This window comes from Coturnix japonica, chromosome Z (assembly GCF_001577835.2).
Source record: "Coturnix japonica isolate 7356 chromosome Z, Coturnix japonica 2.1, whole genome shotgun sequence".
NCBI classification, from domain to species: Eukaryota; Metazoa; Chordata; class Aves; order Galliformes; family Phasianidae; genus Coturnix; species Coturnix japonica.
This window is the reverse complement of record NC_029547.1, coordinates 3540043-3562384: the sequence shown is the minus strand read 5'-3', so window position 1 is coordinate 3562384 and position 22342 is coordinate 3540043.

Sequence of the window (22342 nt, the reverse complement as noted above, 5' to 3'; positions counted from 1 at the left end):
ACATTGCGTTTTAAATCATTCAGTGTTGTCAGTGCAGTTTCAGCTTCTGAGGATGCCCTTTGGACTGTGCTTCAACAACCTTCCAAAGAGCAGGGGGCAAATTCCTCCAGCAGCTAATAGATGTAAAGTTTCTGTGATAGCTTGGACCAATTTATGGCAAACAACTTGAGCAATCTGAGCCTAATAAAGTCCTGCTATGCAGGTTTGGGAGACCCTCAAGCTTATAGCCAGCCCAAACAAGGCAAAAAGCTGCACTTTGCTGGGATTAGATCAGCGTTCAATCAAGGTGCAACTGTTATAACAGCTCTACCCAGTTTTGCAATTCTGGCTCCAAGCATTCCAGTAAATTACTGTTTCCAAAGCCTTGATGGTTTGTGATTTCACCTTTCTCACAGTGGACTCATTTTTTTCCAAGATTCAACATCTGCAATGAGGCAGAGTGGCTGCATGTGAAACAAGGAGACAGAGAATGATCCCCCTGGCTAAGGCAGGGATGCAGTTAAGGGCACAGTAATCTCTTTCTCCCTGAGAAGTGACGGAAAAGCTCCATAATGGAGCAGACATTCCCTGTGCTGTACAGATGTCATATTAATGCCGTTACCCCGCTGCCCAATGGAAGCTAATTGAGGCAATTGAGCAAAAGGCTGGTACATCACAAAGAGTGTCAGTCCTGCACAGAGAACCCAGGTGTTCTGTGAGAACTAATTAGATCAGGAGTGACAGCAAGATGAGGCTTTGACAGGGGAGGCAGGAGGCTTGGGAAGGAGAAAAAAAAAAAAATGAAGGAATAATTAAATTAAAGAGTTCTGTTCAGCAAGGAGAAGGAATAGTGCTGGAAAAAAATTGCACAGAAAATGGCAGAGCTGTGGGGCCATCAGTAAGGTGTGGTGAAAGTCCCACAGCAATGTGCAAGGAGGGCTTTTCCATGCTGTTGGTTCTTCTGTGCAGGTGCCCGGTGGCAATGCAAACTAGCAGTGTTTGCAAGGGACTTTGTACAAATAAACTTGTCTGAAGGAAGAACTGAGCTTCTTCTGGGGCACAGGCATTGGTCAGTGGTAGATGTGGAGACATGAGCCCACTGGGAGCCAGATTTTCCCACCTCCAGTGCTGACCTAAGGACACATTCAGCACACAGCTCTCTTTCTTTCTGGATGACAGAAAGACACAAAAAACCCTTACTTAGATAAGATGCCTCGGTTTTAAACTTTACAGCTTCAGGAATGGCTTTTGTTTCTAACGCTACTCCAGCAGTGACCTGAAAGCTTTGCTGCATAAAGATGTTTGTTCGCAGTCCAATGCAGTTGCTTGCTATTGTTTTCATCTGTTTGCAGGCTGAGTATTCATTTTCTGCATATTAAGACAATTTACTGCTTATTCTTACTGGAATCATACAGTAGTAATGCAAATGATAATAATCATTTAAAATATATATATGAATTCCCTTGGAATTTGGATTGTTCTGCATTACCGCCCATCAGAACTGTAGGTGTGGGGATAGACTGTATCAACAATTCTCAAGTGATAGTTTTATCCAGCCATCTCACTGGTGTTCAGCATTTGTAGTAAAACATGTAATGAACCCTAATGATTATAGAATCATAAAATGTCTTTGGCTGGAAAGGACCTTAAAACTCATCTAGTTCCAACCCTGTGCCATGGGCAGGGTTGCCAAATGCTAGATCAGTATGCCTGGGATCCCATCCAGACTGGCCTTTCGTGTCACCAGTGAACAGGCACCCACAGCTTTTCTGGGCAGCCTATACCAATGCCTCACCACCTCTGAGTAAAGAATTTCTTCCTAGCATCTAACAGAAATGTTCCCTCTTTTAGTTTAAAGTTATTCTCTCTTGTCTTGTCACCAGACTGTTCAATTTCAATCCCCTTCCTGCTTGTAAGCTGACTAAATGTACTGGAAGGTCACAACAAAGTCTCCCTGGAGTCACCTTTTCTCCAAACAAAACAAGCTCAACTCTTTCAGATGTGCTTCATATAAGAGGCTCTCCAGCATTTGATCATCTTGGTGGCCCTCTCCAACAACTCCATATTCTTGCTCCGTACTACCAGGTGTGGGGCCTGGATGTGGTACTCCAGACGGGGCCTCACAGCATCAGAGTAGAGGAGGACATCCACCTCTGTCAACCTGCTGGCCATCCCTCTGTTAATGCAGCCTGGAAAACTGTTGGTCATCTGGGCTGCAAGAGCACACTGCAGGCTTTATGTCCATATTTCATCCAAACGATAGCTACTCTGTAGTGCTCTATTAAAAGTGCATGGGGACAGGAATAGGGGTAATGGGATGAAACTACAGCATAGGAAGTTCCGCACGAATGTGTGGAAGAACTTCTTTACAGGGAAGATGACGGAGCACTGGAACAGGCTGCCCAGGGGGGTGGTGGAGTCTCCTTCTCTGGAGATATTTAAGACCCGCCTGGACGCCTACCTGTGCGACGTGGTGTAGGGAGCTGCTTTGGCAGGGGGGTTGGACTCAATGATCTCTAGAGGTCCCTTCCAACCCCTACAATTCTGTGATTCTGTGAAAAGCTAATGAAGCTCTTTGGACCTCTGTGTGGCTGCACTTATATACCTCTTAGCATTCGTCAGAGAAGTTAAGAAGAAATAATAGTAAAAGAAAAAAGAAAAAAAATCCAAAATTTCATGGGGGTGTGTTTTATTTCTTTAAACAGCGGTTTGTTTTGGAAAAAATAAAAATAAAATTAGGTTTGTAGAGAATCTGATGGGATGCAATTTTCCAATAATTCCTGACACCAAAACGCCAATAAATGCTTTCAGCTTATTCATTTCAGGCATATAAGGATGCTAGAATCTCTGCAGCCCCACAAAGTGGTTGGGGGTGTAATTTAAAGTTGGGATTTCTAACCTACTTTCTACACTGTTGTTCAGGGAGATGCAATATCTTATTTTATTTTATTTTATTTTATTTTATTTTATTATTTTATTTTCTCTTTTCAGAGTGTTTAAAATTGAGAGTTTATCTAATTCACCGAAATTTTAGAGGCATGATTTTAAAGGCTCTTTGGATGACTCCTTGTATTTCCATTTTTTTTCATGTGTAATTTCCTCTTAGTCTCATTTGGAGTCTGTAAAGTCAAAATTAGGTTAGTGACTTAGTTTAAAAAGATCATTTATGTACATTAAGTCAGGAAAAAAACCATTACACAACAGTTTGGCATTGAGCAAGGTCCCAGCGGCAGAGCAATCACATTGAACTGAATCCATCCTAAAGTTTGTTCTCCCCAGGCAGAATGAGCATGGTCAACCATTTGACTGAATGTGTCCTGCGGGAGTAGTTATATGCTACATTTTCTTTGGCAGTGAAGCCAACTAGCAAAGTTCCCTGCTGTCCCTTCGGCTGTGTTGTTGCAACTATGTATGAGGTTCTAATGTAAAACAGGACTATGAAATTATCAGGGTCAAAACAGGAAACACAACCTTGTACTGCTGTATTCTTTTATCATTGTTTCTACATTTTTCTTTGCAGAGCAGCATCACAAACACTGTAGTGCTGATACAGAAAGGCAGGGAGGTACAAAGGCAGGGAATGAAAGGCTGAAACAGAAGACAAAAGGATGAGGGCAGTGAGATAGTGGGAAGGAAACAAAAGAAATGTGTGCAGTGTCATTCTTGCTTGTTGTGCGGTTTGCTTTCTTGATAGGCAATTGTTTGAGGTGGTACGTCAGTAACAGTTCACTTTTAAAGGGAAAAAAGAGAGATAGTGACCTCAACTTAGAAGGGAAGGACTAATGCAAGAATGTTTTATATTGCATGCATTATTTTGGCACTGATGATGGATTCATTTTTAATACTTCCATCACTTTGTAATTTGATCTCCTGGCTGCAGTTTACTTTGATCTGTATCATTTCTCTGTGTTTTGTTGTTTGTTTTGTTTTGTTTATCTTCCTGCCCAGTGCCCCTCAAGTTTTGAATTTCTAGCCATATTTCCATGATATTAGGAAGTCTTCTCTGGATATGGGGGCTGGGCTTGTGGGGAGGGAAAAGCTCAGTAAATTATACACACAATTTGTAACTGTCAGAGTACAAAATACAAAGTACTTTAAAAATTAAAAAATAGAAACTAAGAAATAAAGCAAATGTTTGAATTTACATTCCATACTGGGAACTAGTATTTTAAACTGAAAGTAAAGCCTTTATCTGAACTGTCAGTGTTATAGATGGTGCCTTTATATATATATATAAACATTTGCATAGCTTTTATCAGCACTTAGTTGATTTAACATTCTAGCCTTTTATTTAGGAAGGAGGAAAAGATAATATTTCAAAGGAATATGAAAAATGCATCGCTTGTATTCAGGCCAGTCCATCAATCTGTCTCACACTAGTACACTTAGAACACAGAAGCCTTTCTTGTTGGCTGTTCAGGACATGCTGTCTGTGAGAAGGATTCTGGGTCTGGCCTCCCATCTTGGTTTTCATACTGTATCTATAAAGTGTCACCTCTTTTTGCTCCAGTAGTCCTGGATGTGATGATGAACTCTTTGGCCAGTGCTGAAGATTAATCGTGAGTCCATCACAGCCCAACACAGCCTGTCAGAGCTGCTTCCCCTGTCCCAGTGCCGGGAAGCTATGTGATGACCCATTTCAGGGAACAAGCCAGCAAAAACCTGATCCGTGTCTTTTGTGGTATTGGATTTCTTATAGTTGAACTCCCTAAATTGATTTACTTAACAATCTCAGGAACATGAGTGCTGGTGCAGGTGGGGCAGAGCATCTGGCTATGACATTCTTGTTATAGCTTATCTGGCCATGGAGCAACACCCTTGAACTATCACAAACTACTGACGTGGAAGATTTTAACACAGAAATATTTGTTACAGTGCCTGGTGCCACATGTATGGTGGGCGGTATAACAGTTCTAACCAGGGAAATGATATTAAGTGTTATTCAATCCAGTGTGCTAAAGCATAATAGAACTGGATAGCAGGAAGTTTAGGTCAAATAAATTCAAATGGAAAAGAATGAATTCTGTCAAGGTGTATAAGCTCGTTCTAAGCATACCAAAGAAGGTGATAAATTCACAGTGGAGCATTTATGCCGAGACTGGATGTCTTACTTAACAATAAGCTATAGTTCAGCCACCAGCAAGTTATTGGACTTAATAGTGTTCAGTTAGGAAGAAAGAAAGAAGAATTTCCTCTACTACAGTGGGTGAAATTCCATGGCCTGTGTTAAACAGAAGGTCATGCCTGCAGAGGGCTGTGATCAATTCTTTTCAAAATCTATGTACCTCTGCTAGTAAATGCTTTAAAGTTATTCAGTAAAACACATAGCCATTTGCTATATGTTTCACTGAATAAGTGAAGTCTTAGACCTCCCATACGTGAAATTGGTTGCAGAAGTATTTGGCTGTCAAAAAGTATCCACCATTTGAATACACGTTTCTGAGCTCATGTAGCCAGGAACTCCAGGGTCATCCATGCATTCTTAGGTCCCTAAAATTAGTTATCGTTTCTATGGATTAAATTGTATTTCCAAGAAGGCAATGGAAATTGGAGGAAGGCTCTTATTTAAGCCTTAGGCCTCTGTCATCAGAATGGACCCTACCACCTAGGTATTTGGTAGCTTAAATTCCCACAGCAGAATCCTGTTGTGGGGAAAGATGGAACAAACTCCTGCAAAGACACCAGAGAGGATTACACATTAAGCACTCAGAAGCACTGAGGTGAGATGAGTCTGAACAAAGTGAGGAAATATACCATTGGCAAGTCTTTTATCTGGGGTGCTCAAGATAGAGAAGGCACCCTTTTTCCCCCCTCAATACTGCAATTTCAATCTTTTATAAATTATTTATTATTATTATTATTATTATTATTATTATTATTATTATTATTATTATTATTATTATTATTATTATTATTATTATTATTTTCTAATGTTCTGTAATGCAGTGCTTAGTCAGGATTGTGAATTCACATTCCACCCAGCTAGACTGGTGGAGTTTCACCCTAGAACCAAGATCTTCTGGAGGCTGATCAAAACATCAGATAATAGCTATCCCTCCTGATGAATGTCTAAATCTGAACAAACAAGAGAGCAACAAAATAAACAAAAGCCAACAACCATGATTCCCATTACAAAGTTCACCTCTCCATGATCTTTCCTCTCCACTGATGTCTATACTTTCCCTGAAGCTTCTTCAGAAATAAATAATGCACTCTTCTTCCAGTCTTTCTAGACCATACTTACAGCTTCCTACAGACATGAGTAAATTGGAGAGACTTCTAAACAATGTGTTTTCCACAGAAATATGACAGAAATGGTATGAAGTCCCATGTCCTTTGGTCTCAGTTTATAAAGCCCTGACAGTTGAATTCAGCTTATTCTCATAAGAATTACTGATTATTATTATTTTTTTAAAGATAAAAATCTCTCTCTCTCTCAGTTATGGAGAGTTTACAGTCTCCGCCTGAGAAAAAGCTGAAAGCTGTAAATCAAACCCTAAGGGTTTATTTTCTTCTTCTTGAATATTATGATTCTTAAGCATCATCTCAATTTTTGGGGTGGGGAAGGTCAGGCTGGCATTGTTATCCTGCTTTCTCTGATTCCAATATCTCCTCTTTATTGCTGCTCTGGAGAAAAGTGAGTTTTACTGCTTGTCAAGTTGATGTGAATCCAAGGCAATGAAATACAATGTGTAATGCCAGCTCTGTGTATAGGGCTGTAGTTCTAATGTGGACAAAATCCCCCACTGCCGTCTCTTCCTAAGAAGCACACATCTCATCCATTTTCATTGTTTCCTCTCTTTGATGTTCTTAGTGAAATTAATCATTTGACAGCAGCAAAGGCTTGCTATTGGCCTCCTGTGACTTAGCTATCTATCATGGATTTTATTTAATATAATAGTGCAAAGCCTTCTTGCATTCAAATCTGTTTTGATGTTTGTTTAGGAAGTGCATGAGTTATTGTCTCCTTTCCCCACCCTGCCAAGACATGCAGAGCTTAGGAATTGCTGGTTGTCACTCCACAGCCACTGTAGCCATTTGAAGTGTTTGTGGTATTAAGCTTCTCCTGCTCTTTATGCATAGGTTCTCACTTTCTTATCTCTCATTGTAGATAAAAGAGAATCTCTTCTGCATTTCTGCACAGGGTCTGAGGCATTCCAAGACCATAGCCACTCTGTAAGACAGCACACCTTTGGGTTGGAATAGCTCTCTGATCTGCATGTTTGTTAGGCTAGGATATGTGAATGAAAAACTAAAGCACAAACTCCAAAAAAGCACCGAAAAATAGGGATACATTGGAGGGAGACATGTGGGGAACCTATGTGAATTCTAATAGGCTTAAGTGCTATCAGTTACATCAGAGATAATCTCACTGCGCAAGCAGACATTTATTCTTGAAATAGTTGTCACACAGAGCTGATTCAGCTGTCTTGGACCAAATCTTGATGAGGTGAGCTGCAATTTGTGTGATCTAAGAAACTTCACACACAATAAATGCATGTCACACTGGAGGAATATGAGTTCCTATCCAATGCTATCAACGCTGTTTTAAGTCCTTAGGAGAATTTTATGTTACACTGCAAAAACAGATGGTTGAAATTAAGAATAACCACAGCAATGTGTTAACAGTGGTGAGAGCTGAGAAGGGGCTGTTAAATTCACACAACGGGAGCTGTGTTTTTTTAGTCTAAGTCAAGACTCCATTATTGTCTGCTAGATTTTTCCCAGGAAGAACAGCCAAGAGACTAGGAGATACATATATACAGATACTTGGTTCCTTTACCTGCCAGATCAACCCCATCTTGGTATGTGGTGGAGACTTACTGTAAGAAAAAAGCATCTCTTTGTTAAATTCAGCCAAAGCCAGAGACCATCATATAGTAATTTCATCAGCTATCAACCACATAATACAATTCCATTATGTATTGTATTAATGCAGTGGCTTGATCATCGTGAGACTCTTGATTTACTGATTTAATTTTAATTGTGATCTCAATGTGACCATTGCATTGTTCAGTCTTTAATTATCCTAGTAAAAATGCAGTATATTAGCTCACTAATAGGTGCTTTTAAGTGAACATTTGCTTGCTCATCCTTTTAAATAAATCCATTAAACATATACAGAACTGTTTTATTCTGTCTGCCTCCAATGTAGGTCACACACTTTGAAGATACAATTAACCTCAAGTGAGAAATTTGCAAGCCACTACGTTATTGTAGTGGATAGTAAAACTGAGGTCTTTTCACCTTTTAATGTAAGATAGTATAGAGACTAAAGTTTCTTGCTGGAGAGAGAACTCCAGAGCACAGATGAAAAGATAGGATAAAATGAGCAGAAGTGCTGAAGTTTGAGGTTTTCTTTTTCTTTTCTTTCCATTGACATATCACTGAGGAAATACAGTACCATGAAGAGCCCATCTGGTAGCACTGTTAGCTGAAGGCTTTTACAAATGGACAGGCAAATCTTATACATGGAAAAAATAAAAAGGAATAAAGAAGAAAAGAAAAAGAAAAAGGAGAAGAAAAAAAAAATAAAGAAAAAGAAAAAAGGACAATTCTTTCTAATGTTGTTATTTGTGCTGCAGTGTTCAAGTAAGAAGTTTAAGCCTCGTTTTATGTGCTAGTAATGTTGCACTCCTTTCAGTGCCATTCTCAGGATTCTTTCTGGTGGGAGTACAAGAATATTTTATCCCTTTAATTCCAGCTAAAATAAACTTCAGAGAATGAGAAAATAAATAAATAAATAAATAAATAAATAAATAAATAGATAGATAAATTAATATTTTTTAAAAAAAATCTCTTAAGAAACATTAAATAAATGCCCAAATGTTCAGTTATTTATGAAGGAGGGAGAGGTGCCTATATTTTTTTTCCAGTAGTGTCAGGAATTTTGTAACATCTATCCTGCTGAGCTTATTAACATTCATAAATAGAAATTCTGAAATTTGAAATTTCAGATGTGCAGATCACATCAATGCATGAAGAAGATCTTTAATCTTTCCACTTATTTTACATCCAAAAGCATTCAATGCACTTCTTCTTGAAACTATTTATAGGGACACTCATGTTCTTTCATTCTTTCTGTGTAAATGATGAGTTAATATATTCACTTTTCTTGGACTAAATATTCATCTTTAAAGTCACCGTGATTACTAAATTTTTAGTGTTAGTGACTTTGGGTCACCAATAGAAAGAGGTGTCTAAAGGTAGTTGTCCTGGGCCATCTTAGCTACTGTCAAGTATCTAAGACGCCCATGGTGATGTAGGTAAGATACAGAAGATCTGGAGTGCCAACATCCCCCTGGGGATCATATGAGAACCAGAGAAGAATCCACTTGGGTCACATCTCACCAAGTGCTGTAAGAACTTTCTAAATTCTGGATGCCTCAGTTCTTAATGGACTGAATCACAGAATCATAGAATGGCCTGGGTTGAAAAGGACAACAATGATCGCCTGGTTTCAACTTCCCTGCCATGTGCAGGGTCACCAACCACCAGAACAGGCTGCCCAGACACATCCAGCCTGGCCTTGAATGCCTCCAGGGATGAGACATCCACAGCCTCCTTGGGCAACCTGTGCCAGTGCATCACGACCCTCTGTGTGAAAAACTTCCTCCTAATACCTAACCTCCGCTGTCTCAGTTTAAAACCATTCCCCTTGGTCCTATCACTATCCATTCTCGTAAACATCTATTCCCCATCCTGTTTATATGCTCCCTTCAATTACTGGAAGACCACAATGAGGTCCCCCCAGAGCCTTCTCTTCTCCAAGCTTCCTCTTTCTTTTTACCTTCAGTCTTCCAAGATTCTTCTTCCTTCTTCTTCTACAAGAATGGAAAGGGAGTTCAAAGACACTACCCAGGGCATGGAGTGTTTGAACCTGCTGGTGGCATGTAGGTGAGATGTTTGAAAACTTGCTTGCTAAGATCAGCATCTACATGTGACATTGATTTGGAGCTCTTTCTATCTTCTACTTCTGGGTGTCTACACCTCCCACATGTCTGTTGCTGGCTTTGGCATTCTCAGAACTTTTGCATGAGCTAATCTACCTCACTAAAATGAGCGAAAATATCTTGAGGGAGGGGAGAATGGATGGTTTTCTGCTAATTTAATAGCACAGTGTCCGACAGCAGTGAAAGTAATTTTATAGGAGTGTGGGACCTCAAGGCTGTGAAAGATGCATCGGGATCTCTTCCAACAGTGGAAGACCATTATGGCATTTTCCTGCATTTGAAGCCACATCTCTAGTATCCCACCTTGGCAGCACTAGCTAAGCTCACCTGTGGAGCTATGCATCTGACTTTGTGTCCCATGCCTTTTGAAGATGGTGTTTGGCCACTATAAGTAGAAAAACATTCCATACCTCAGAATGTGAGTGGTCTTCTTTCCTTGGGGCATTTCTGAAAACAGCAGCAAGGAGGACATCAAACTTCAGATGAACACCTTTGAAAGTCTTACTGTTATCTGCAATTTCTGTTTCAAAAAAAGGACGGCTCATCTCAGAACTACACAGTTACCCCTCCTCAGTAACTTAAGTACTTATCCCTCTGAAATAGTTCTAATTAGTCTGGTAGGGGTGGACTGCAATTGTGGTTACTGTGGAATTTTCATTGAATTTAGATCCCTTTCTTAATCAAGCCATTAACTTTTAAAGAAGCGATAGAGATGAGCATAATGTAGCAGCAATAAAAATAATTAAGGTTGCAAATGGGTCTTTGTTACTGTCTGGGAATTTGCAGAGGAAATCTAAGTTTTGACATATACTGTTATTGTCATGCTGCATTGATATTCAGTCTGATAGTTGCACAATGAATCTCTATTTTTTTCTCAGCATAATGTGAGACAAATTTACACAAGATGAGAAATTCACACAAGATGAGAACATCTACGTGTTCAAAATGCAGACTTTTAGCCTGATACAGTGAAGAGGGAAGTCTGTAACTGAAAATTAATTCATACTGGAAAGTGCAGTCAATAGACAATTACTAAGATACAGCTTGTGTATATTGCTTGAGGAATTTTACACAAGATTTATAACATCTAAAAGCAATTACCTTTACATGTAAAGAACAGTCTAAAAAGATGAAACTTAATTACTCTAGAAGCCTTCAAATATTCTCTATCTCCTATAAATAACCATCAACCAGACAGCAATTAAAAAAATAAAAAATAAAAAGAAAGAAAAAAAAAAGAAAAATAGCTTGAAAGTCGACGTGTTATCCATGTCAAAAGATTACAAAACAAAGTCCCCACTTTGTTCACACTTCTTCCTCTACTCAATTTGCAGTGATAGAACTACTGTTCTGCTCCAAATGTAAGAAATGAAAATCCAGCGTAATGTTTGGGAACTGGAAATCAAATAGGCATAAGGTCTTCAGAGTGGTCAGGTGCATAACTGCATCTTTCATCTGGTATGCTGACTCTTTCTACTACACTGATAACCTTAAGAATGTGGGGGATGTATTCTTCCTGCAGGTACATGCAGTGTGTGATGCAGCTTCCCTGTGAGAATGTGAGAATGCAACAAAAAATGTTGGAGTGTTGACTCATTCAGAAACAGTGAAATGCTCAGACACACTCAGAGCTCTGCCTTGTTTGTTTATGTATGTACGTGCTTTTAGGAGTGTAAGAGAGGAAGGTTTGTTTTATTTAATTCATGTTTTTGTTAAAACATGACTCAGATACTGCACAGATCTTGGTCCTGTAAACCAACTTTAGACTCTTAAGTGATGAAATGCCTAAGAAAGGGGGTGTGGGATCTGCATTAACCTTCCAAACACATAGCTAATAGGATACCAAAGGTCCAGTGGGACAGGATAAAGTAATAGTTCCTTTTAAGTCCGTAGAATTTAACCTATGTACCTTGATCTTTGGTTGAGTTAGTATTTTTGTAAAATTTTCCCCATTGTACCAAGTTTAGAATGGGATATTCAAAACAAGGACTGTGAAAATTCACTTTCTCATTACAGTGACCATTATTTTAAGCTATGCTCTTTTTTCTTCCTTCCTTCCTTTTAAGACTGGTATGTGAATAAATGCTTAATGATTCACAGTTAAAATAATGAAGAACTCCAGTCTGTAGCTTTGTGAATTCATTGTGATGGTTGCAGGGGAGTTCTGACTCTATGCACAGTTGCACAGAAGCGATGAGAGTTTCAGTACATTTTCACCCTGGAGTGAAAAGAAGCTACAAATTGGTTACAGAAAGCAAGCGTGTGTGTGAATGGAATTCTGTCTCAGATATTCCCTCTTCAAATTACTTTAGAGATTAAAGGAGTAATTTAAAAAAAAAAAAAAAAAAAAAAAAGTCACAAGAAGATTTATTGGCCTGTGCTTCTAGAGCTGTGGTTTTCTGCTTTTGTTAGAGCTGCAGCAATCTCTTGGTTTATTTTAGATGCTGGGAAGGCATCTCTGGCAGCTGCTTAGAAACAGCAGGTAGTGCTGGAGTGATTCGGGAGAGGGAGAAATGTGCTCAGGGAACATGCAAACGCCTTTGATTTCCTGAGTAGCAGTATGGACTCAAAGCAGGGAGTTTTCCTTTGCAAGAAGACTCAAACAGCAACCCCGGGTCTTCTTCGTGTCTGTTCCATGTTTGGAATTACCAAGTTAAGTTAGCTGTCACAGTATTTAGTGTCAGAAAGACAGACAGACAGATATTCTTAAACCACAGCCCCTTCCCTGAGCTTTAAATCTGAAAGCAGACTGTACTCATGCTCAGGATACAGATGAACAAGGGAAGATTTTTCTGCAAAGCTGATGGAGTGTTATCAGGGATAGTTCAAGATGGAGTCACAGCTGGAGGTCTGGCAGTGGTGTCAGACCCCTGGTGACAGCGCAGAGCTGCCATGCCTTGGTCCGGCTGCTCCTTCATCACATGTGATGGGGGAATCAGGACTTGATGGCAGAACAGATTTTGTCCTTTGTGAGCTGCTTTGGTACAAAAGGCAAAATGTATGTGTGGGCTATTATGCACAGACCTCCTGGGTGACTTCTCAGTACTTGATTACATTTTAATTATTTTTGTAATGTAAAAGTGAACCCACTCTCCTGAGAAGAAATAGCTGTTTCTATTAATCTACCAGGTTGTAACTGCAGATCAGCAATTAGCTCTATGCTTTTTTATTTCGCTGTAATTATTAATAACAAGGGGACTACATGAAGCACTATTTTCCACAGCAAAACCCATTTGATCAAGCAGTCAGATGTTTTATTTTGGTCAGAATTTGACAGATGGGCCAAAGGGGTTGTGAACTGCACTGAACTGAGAGAAGCCTGAGGTAGGGGGAAAGGGAATGTCTCCAGGTTAGGTAGGCCACATAACATTGCATCACCAAGAGCACCAGTTCTAGGTTTTACACAGAAATGTTTCAAGCAAAAAACAGCAAGCAACCTGCTCAACCTACCATCATTGCTGTTGTATTTCATAACAGCACAAATTAACTCTCCAGGATTTCAGGCTATTTCTACTGGCTGTTGAGCTGAAGGTTGACAGAGGGTATTTGTGGACTGTATGTTAAATGCTTGTCCTGTTCTTTTGTGTCTCTCATCATCCGGAAACAGGCACTTCTGGGAACAAGACTGTAATATAGACAAAAGTAGATATTACAGCATCATGTTCCAGGCTACCTATGCATTGTCCAAATTTCATGTTTTCCAGGTTATATGTCTGCAGACATATATCAGAACAAATTCAGGGAAAATTATTTTTGCATATTTCCTCTCTACACAGGCAAAAACCATTCTTAATGTCATTTTACTGAAAACACAGTTAGTGAGCATGCGTGCAAAAGTATCATAAAATCTCAGAATTGTGTGGGTTGGAAGGGACCTTTAAAAGACACCTAATCCAATTTTTTCCTGCAATGAACAGGGATACTTATAACTAGATCAGGTTACTCCGAAGCCTGCTCAGCCTAACCTCAAATGTGCCAAGGGACAGAGCATCCACCACCTCTCTGGGCAACCTAGTCCGGCGCTTCACTGCACTTATCATGAAAAACTCTTTTCTTATATCCAGTCTAAATCTCCCCCCATGATATAAACATATAGAAAGGACTGTGAACTAAAAGCTCAGTTCTACTCTTATACATTTTTCAAACCTTGGTAATGTGATTAGATTATTCTTACAGAAATGGGTTTGGTTACTGTTTCTGGACATAGTAACTTCCCAGCAAAACAGAGATTTTAACAACTAAAATTTTATTAAGGAGTCCTGCTCCTATTTGATAGCTTCTGATAGGAAAAGAGCTTTACAAGATTAGTGTCCCTCTGAGCAATTAAGTAGCAGGGTCCCCTATTCTCTGAAGTCATACACAAAACAAATAGAAAAGTAGATATTGCTTCTCTGGGATCATAACAATTATTTATAGCTTTTAATACATGTGAGCTTACTTGGATCTGTCAGGATATCATTCTGTGCTAGTGTCAATAGGAGTAATTCTATCTGTCACTGGAGTTGAGGAGGTGAAATTGGAATAATGACTAATATATCTTGATTTTCATGCCTGTTGAGGGAAAGAAAAAAAAAAAGAGAGCTTAGAGAAACTTTGAAGAACTTCAAATTATGTAGTTTATTTGACTCCATAAAAATGCAAATAATCAAAAACTCTGCATTCTCATGTTTATAAAGCTTCTCAACTCTTACAGATCTTGTAAAACTGTTTTATAATGCACTTTTGAAAGTATTATAGGACAGAAAAGCCCTCATGTTGATCTGCTGTCATGTTTATTATTACTATTATTATTTTAATCAGTTGTGACATAGTTCAGGGTGCAGCCACTATCAGGGCCATGTCAAGGCTGCTTCCCTCTCACATGAAGCACTCTGGGTGCCCTAATGAAATATGACTATGGACTATAACTTCTGTAGCCTACCCTACACCTTTAGCAATACCTAGCACTGCACCTGCCACAAGGAGGGCAGGACCAGATCCAGCAGGATCTGAGACAAGAGGATTTATGAAGCTGTAAAACATTCAAGCCCCAAACTAAGACATGGATTCTGAATCTGTTTTTCCCTTGGAAATGCCATGACTGAGGAGATTTCATTATCTATGGATTTAATTATCTATGGGACCATGCCATTCTGCAGCCATTTTGAATTTCCTTCTGCAAATGTGAGATCACAGAATCATAGAATGGCTTCGGTTGGAAGGGATTCAAGGATCATCAATCTCCAACCCCCTCTGCCACAGGCAGGGCCACCAACCTCTATATCTCATACTAGACCAGGGCCCCAGCCAACCTGGCCTTGAACACCTCCTGACAGGGCATCCAAGCTTCTCTGAGCAGACTATTCCAGTACCTCACCACTCTCTTGGTAAAGAAAGATCTTTGAACATTGCAGCTAAGTCCTTATCTCAATCTAAACAGAAAATCCTGACCGTGACTGAAAAATTAAGCTTTCCTGAGGCCTGGTCTATCAACAATGCCAAGACATTTCCCCTTGGCAATGCTCCTGGACTAGAAAACAACAGAAAATGCTGTGTCTTTGTTTAACACCATTCATTTATCACATAGTGCTGTATTAGGTCAGAATAAGTGTGTTCTATGACAAGAATCCCAAACAGGGGCAATCAAATAGTTGTTAAAAGTTTAAATAGAAAAAGTGCAGTCATGGGTATAAATTTTGGAAACTAATGACCTTGCCCCTGTGTTTTCGAGGATACTGTGATGCTATACAGCTTTGGTTCTTTCGTTGCTTTTCTCTTTGTCTCCTCTTTCTCTCCTTACTTTTTTCTTTTTTCTTTTTTTTTTCTTCTTTTTTTCCCATTATTATTATTATTATTATTATTATTATTATTATTATTATTATTATTATTATTATTATTATTATTATTATTTTCTTCCCCTGGGCAGTCACACTAGTATCTCTAGCCAGTTTTATTTGATAACATTACTTGTCCACCTCACCTGTTTGAGCTTGAGGAGCGCTTGCAGTTTTGACTCGACTGCATTTGCCTCTCAGAGCCACTTGATGGCAGTCATTAATGTGACAAAAATCTCATGTACACCCATATGTGTTTGCCTGTGTTTATAGTACACAGTGTGAATCACTTCTTAGGATCAACTACATTGTGTTATTTGCCGCATTGTGCATAGTGTGATAATTGTCTTTCTTGCACAATGATTTTCTATGTTTATTTTAATTTATTTCATTTTATTTTTATAGCCTTTGCAAAACCTTCACCAGCTTACAAAGCTCTTCATCAAAAATAAATTCAGTATGACGATGTGCTCTGGATGAAACCAGGCTGTTCCCAAAGACTGCAAGTAAAGTTTGCCAATGTATTTTCACTGCCAGCATGATAAATTACATCCACAAAACAGCCTTCAAAATGTGTTGGTTTTATACATATTATACTTGGATAATTTTTTGATATCATGTACATCCTGCCATTCAAAATGTCAATTCCCAGTAGCTGTGTATGTAGAAGTAGACCACTGCTGTGCACCAGCTCACATATCTAAGGAGATATGTGAGGATGAGGGACAGAAACCTCAGGTTATCAGCTAAAGGAGTTATCATATTGAGTAACTATCCAAACTGTGATCTTCTAACTTCCCTAGGAGATTCTGAACAAATCTACATCCCTCTCCTTCCAAAGGAAAAACAACCCCAAACCAAAAACACTTCCCCGACCCCTCTGAAGATCTCTGAGTTGTGAACTGGAATTCATAACTGTGCGTGGTAAGACACAGATTCAGGAGAGATGCTGGCTTAAAGTTTGTTTCCTCTTCCCTCCCCTTGCTGCCTCTACCTCTCCCAGAGGTGATAAATCACCTGGCTTTGCTCTCCCCATAGGAGATAATCACCTCATCACCTTTTTTCCCTGTGAATCCTTATTTTTGCTTTACAGATACCAGCAACTTTTTCTCTCCAGTGATTTAACTAATTACCATATCAAGTTTAGCTCAGAACAATTGTTCTCAACCTGAATTTAACACTGACAGTTGCTGCTTTTCTTTCAAAGGGAAAGAAGAGTCTGCGTGTCAGAAAGCGTGACAATTTTTACATTTCTACCAGTGGGGTTTAAAAAGATTTTATTTTTCCCCAGAACCTCACAAGCTTTTAGAAACGTGCAAGAGCTCTAGGACCAAGGCCTATGTTTCATGCCTTGAGGACCATGGCAAATATTTTAAATGCAATTATTTGATACTGCAGTTTCAAACGAATAAATTATCTTTCCATATTCAAATCTGGACTGAATCTTGGTGAATGATATAACGGTTATTGCTCCAAGGTAACTCTACTCCAGAGAGTTCAGAGTTGATAGGCTGAGCAGTTGAATAGTGACCAGGGTAGCAGACAGGAGATATGAGTCACTCCTGTCTGAACACTAGCTTGCTTTCAGCTGTGCAGAGACTGAACTCACTGCCCATGCTACAAATACTTTCTTTCCACTGCACTCTCTTTCCAAGTAAGTAGGTTGCTCTGAAGGTAATGTCTCCTATTTATTTCCATGGAAACTGCAACAGATACAAAAAAGCACTATAGCACTGTTTGACTGAGCAAATTCTTAGCTGCAAAACACTTTTTCATTGTCACCACCATTGTTTATGCATTTTTGCTAGCAGTGAACAAGAGCTGCATGCCATGAAGCTGCAACAGCAGAGGTGACACAGTTCACAGATGCTATGATGGTGTAATGGCTGAGAAAATGTTGCCCATACAGTCATACTTTCACTGATCTGAAAAGATGGAATTCAGAAGGTGTCAAACCTGGACTATAGGATAGATGTGATCAGCAATATGCTCCATGGTCTGCAAATTGATGTGGGACCTGGTGCTATGGTTTTGTTCAGACTGGGGCTTGGTCTTAGAGAGTAGTGGGGTTCAAGACAGCTGGTTGCTCTTCAAGAAGGAAGTACTAAAGTTGCAGGAGCAGGCTGTCCACGTGAGCTGCAAAAGGTGCCAGCAGGGAAGAAGACCGGCCTGGATGAATAGGGAGCTATTCGTGAGACTCTGAGACGAAAAGAGAATCTACGTCCTGTGGAAGGAGGGAAGGGCAACTCAGAAAGAGTACAGTGAAGTTTTTAAGATGTGTAGAGAGAAAATCATAAAGGCAAAAGCCCAGCTGGAACTCAACCTGGCTGCTGGGGTAAAAAGTAACAAGAAACTCTTTTACGAATACATGAACAGTATGAGGAGGACTAAGGAGAGTCTCCACTCTTTATCAGATGACGCTGAGAATGTGACCACTGAGGATTAGGAAAAGGCAGAGGTTCTGAATGCCTTCTTTATGTCTGTCTTTAAAGATCAGATTAGTTATCCTCAGGGTACTCCACTCTGACCTGGTATTTTTATCTTCAGTATTTTTATTGATGACCTGGATGAGGGCATTGAGTGCACCCTCAGTAAGTTTGCAGATGACACCAAATTGGCTGGAATTGTTAATCTGCCTGGGGGTAGCGAGGCCCTAGAGAGGGATCTGGACATGCTGGAGAGCTGGGCTGAAGCCAATGGGATGAGGTTCAGCAAGACCAAATGCCGTGTCCTGCACTTTGGCCACAACCCCAGGCATTATACAGGCCTGGGGCAGAGTGGCTGGAAAACCATGTAGAGGAAATGGATTGGGGAGTATTGACTGATGCTCGGCTGAACATGAGCCAGCAGTGTGCACAGGTGGACAAGAAGGCCAATGGCATCCTGGCTTGCATCAGAAACAGCGTTGCCAGCAGGAACAGGAAAGTGTTTGTCCCCTGTACTCAACTCTGGTGAGGCCACACCTTGAGTACTGTGTTCAGTTTTGGGCCCTTCACTGCAAGAAAGACATTGAGGCCCTGGAGCATGTTCAAAGAAGGGCAACTAAACTGGTGAGGGGTCTGCAGTACAGACCTTATGAGGAGTGGCTGAGGGAACTGGGATTGTTCAGTCTGGACAAGAGGAGGCTCAGGGGAGGCCTTATTGCTCTCTATAAACCTGAAGGCAGGTTGTAGTGAGCTGGGGGTCGGCCTCTTCTCTCATATAACTGGTGATAGCACTAGAAGGAATGGCTTTAAGCTGCGCCAGGGGAAGTTCAGGCTGGATGTTAGGAAATACTACTTCTCTGAAAGAGAGATCAGGCAGTGGAATGGGCTGCCAGGGAGGTGGTGGAGTCACCAACCCTGGAGATGTTCAACGAACATTTGGACGTTGTGTTGAAGAACTCGGTCTAGTGAGAACTATTGGTGGTTGGTGGATGGTTGGACTGGATGATCTTGTAGGTTTTTTCCAACTTTTGTGATTCTGTGATTTTCTGATTCTGTGTTGCAAGAGAAATGCTTTCTTCTTCTCTTGCCTGACTCTGGAAGTTCGTACCTTCAACTTATTGTCACATTGAAGTAGTCAGATGTGATGATATGTCCACTTTCCACCAAATGCATAAGGTTCCCATCTTTCCTATCCCAAAATACAGTACACATCATTTTACCTACTGAGGGCTGTATCTTGAACATTTTCCTTGATGTCAAATTCACGTCACTAGTATAATAGAATAAGAGCCATTACCTTCTGAACAAACCTCATCTGCAGTAGGAAGAAAATTGTCAGGTTATTTGATTAAAGACAAATGATAATAATAAGCACAGATCAGGAGAGGATCAGAGGAATAACAAGTGAAGGAGCTCAAGAAGCTTTGATAATCAGTGAAAATGAAGCACATTGAACTGTTTGCTCTTAAGGCATCTAGAGGAAGGCCTGAAGCCAGAGAAACTGAAGTGTGAAAATCACTTTTTTGACCAATCCCCGAATTTGTTTGCTGTGGCCTGTTCTCTGTCCATACCAACTTCTGATTCTGACTGAGATTTGTATGGGTGTGCTCTAAATAAGACATCTTGGCTAGGTATGGAGCCATGGCAAAATGGTTCTCTGGGAATGGGATGGTAGAATCTTCATTCTGTGCCCCCAAACCCAGTAAGTCTTCAACTTCAAACTGAAGTACTCAGCAGAATCCACGCAGGAGGGCAAATTACAGGAGCAGTCTTTACAATAAAGCACATTTTCTCTGTTGCTTGGGAAAGTAAGAGTTTGCTTAGAAATGTTTGACACAGTGGTTCCCTTTCTGAAATTTCACAGAATCACAGAGTCATAAGAGTTGGGAAGAACCCCTGTAGATTATTGGAAGATTTTTAATCTTTTTTCTATTTTCCTGTGGCTTGCAATGTCAGCAGCGCTCAAAGGTGTAAAATTAAGAGCACCATACCCAGACAAATAAGCTACTTCTCTGTATAAGACATGAAATCAGTTCAGCCTTCTCTGTTAGTCTGATGCTATATGCAGCTGTTTTCTTGCTGAGCCTAAGACAGAGGTGTTATAGGTTTTTGTTGTTGTTGTTTTTTCCCCCAGGCTTAGTTAATTTCTCTGTTGTAGTCCCCTCCCTGCTTTTTAATAAAGAAATTACAAGGGAGAACAGCTACTTGAAAAATGATGTCTTTCAGGCTGAATGGCTTTATTAACTGTGAGACAGCCTCTCTGAAACCATGCTGTTATGTCTGTCCCACACATCCTGAAGAACTATTTGCCTCTGCAAATACAAAGCTTACTGAAAGGTTTATGTGAGAATTTGCACTGTGATTTCTGTCAAGTTTAATGGTGTTTAAAATATAACCATTCCAAAACCAAGATGCTGCTCAATGATTTTTATGCTGAGGGTTTCTATTTAATTTCTATCAACAGAAGTATCTGGAATTGCTTTGTCTGTCTTTTATGTCAACATCTTAAATACAGCAAGTTAAAAATGCTCCAGACCTGAAGAATTGCTAAAATCCATGTAATATCATGTAAATGTCTAGTTCAAGCTCCACAAAGGGACTTGGACAATTCAACTCAAATCTCTTTTGATGTAAGGCTGTGCCTGTTGCACTGAAGACTGGACACTGAACTGCTATGAACAGCAGCTACTTTCATTTGGAGAAATCCCAACTTCATGAGAACTGTCTGGAGGAACTGCCTGTTCAGGAGGGTGACATGATGTATGAGCTGCATGAGGTGTTCCACCACCACAACTCCTGGTAGATGTTTTTGCATGCTCTCCGTTTATCTCAGCACACTGGACAGCATCCTGGCCACATAAATAATGTCTGGAGAATTGACTTGAGCTCATTAATTTGGCCAAACTGAGCACTGTTTCATACCAGAAAAATCACATTTCCCAGTACAAATATTTCAGTCTGGATGAATTGTGTCCCTTAACACTTTTGTTTTTGTTTTTGTTTTGTTTTGTTTTTCTGAAAATTTACACATATCTTACTCTCATTCACATTTCCAAGCACAACAGCAGACAATTCTCCACCAAGGATGAAGGTTTACAGTGTACCTTCTTCATAATGATTTTGAGAAATTATCTGTTTCAGAGGGCTCCAACTTGTATTGCCAAAAGAAATGGACATGAAGGTAGTTCTATGCAAAACAAACACTATTCAACACATTCTGATTGAGATCTTCACTTTCTTCAGAGAGAATTTCTCTATATAAATATCTAGGTACCGATTACAAATTCAAAGCTGTGAGTAATTTTAAGGGAGAATCTAAACTACAGTCCTGAATTCTCCACTTAAAAAGAAGAGCATTTCAAACATGCTGAACATGGTCCATCTCCTATAAATACCAGCAATCTACAGCTCTGAAAATCTTCTCTACACAGCCCCACAGTTCTTTCCTCTGATCCCCTTTTTTTTCAGACAGAAAAAAAGTAGGCTGTTTATACGAACACCACCACACATGCATCCTACAATAGCCTACAACTATAAACTATGGGACCCTCTTTCTTGTAACACTCTAAACCAGGCCTTATTCCTGTTTGAAGACTGTGGAGCACTTTGCCAGTCTTGGCTGGATAGGCCTACCACACTCACTATGTACTCTGGATTTATTGCTTTTCAAATTTCAAGGCTGACAGAAGATAGACTGCACTGAAAAATAGTGTTCTTTAACCGAGTGTGTAGTCTATCAGTCACTATTATTGTGCTCTTTGTATCTGTTGTTGTTTCCATGGAAATAGACAGGAGGCATTACTTCCAGGGAAACTTATGTATATAAGATTTTGACTTAACGCTGCATAGTCCTCCTTCCTGACCAGTTACATTTTGTGTTGCCATCTTTGACTCTTTGACACTTTTTTCTCTTTACTGTCTGTTTTTATTTATTTATTTATTTTATTTTATTTTATTTTATTTTATTTTATTTTATTTTATTTTATTTTATTTTATTTTATTTTATTTTATTTTTTTCCAGTGGAAATTTAAATGGTAAATACTGAGATCATTGGATATATACAAACTGAGTCTAATATTGTTTTTTTAGCTATACTGCAGACAAACAACTTTAAAGTTAGTGTTCAGGATACCCGAGTCCTGAGAAGGCTGCTTTATTTCGTTCTCTTGA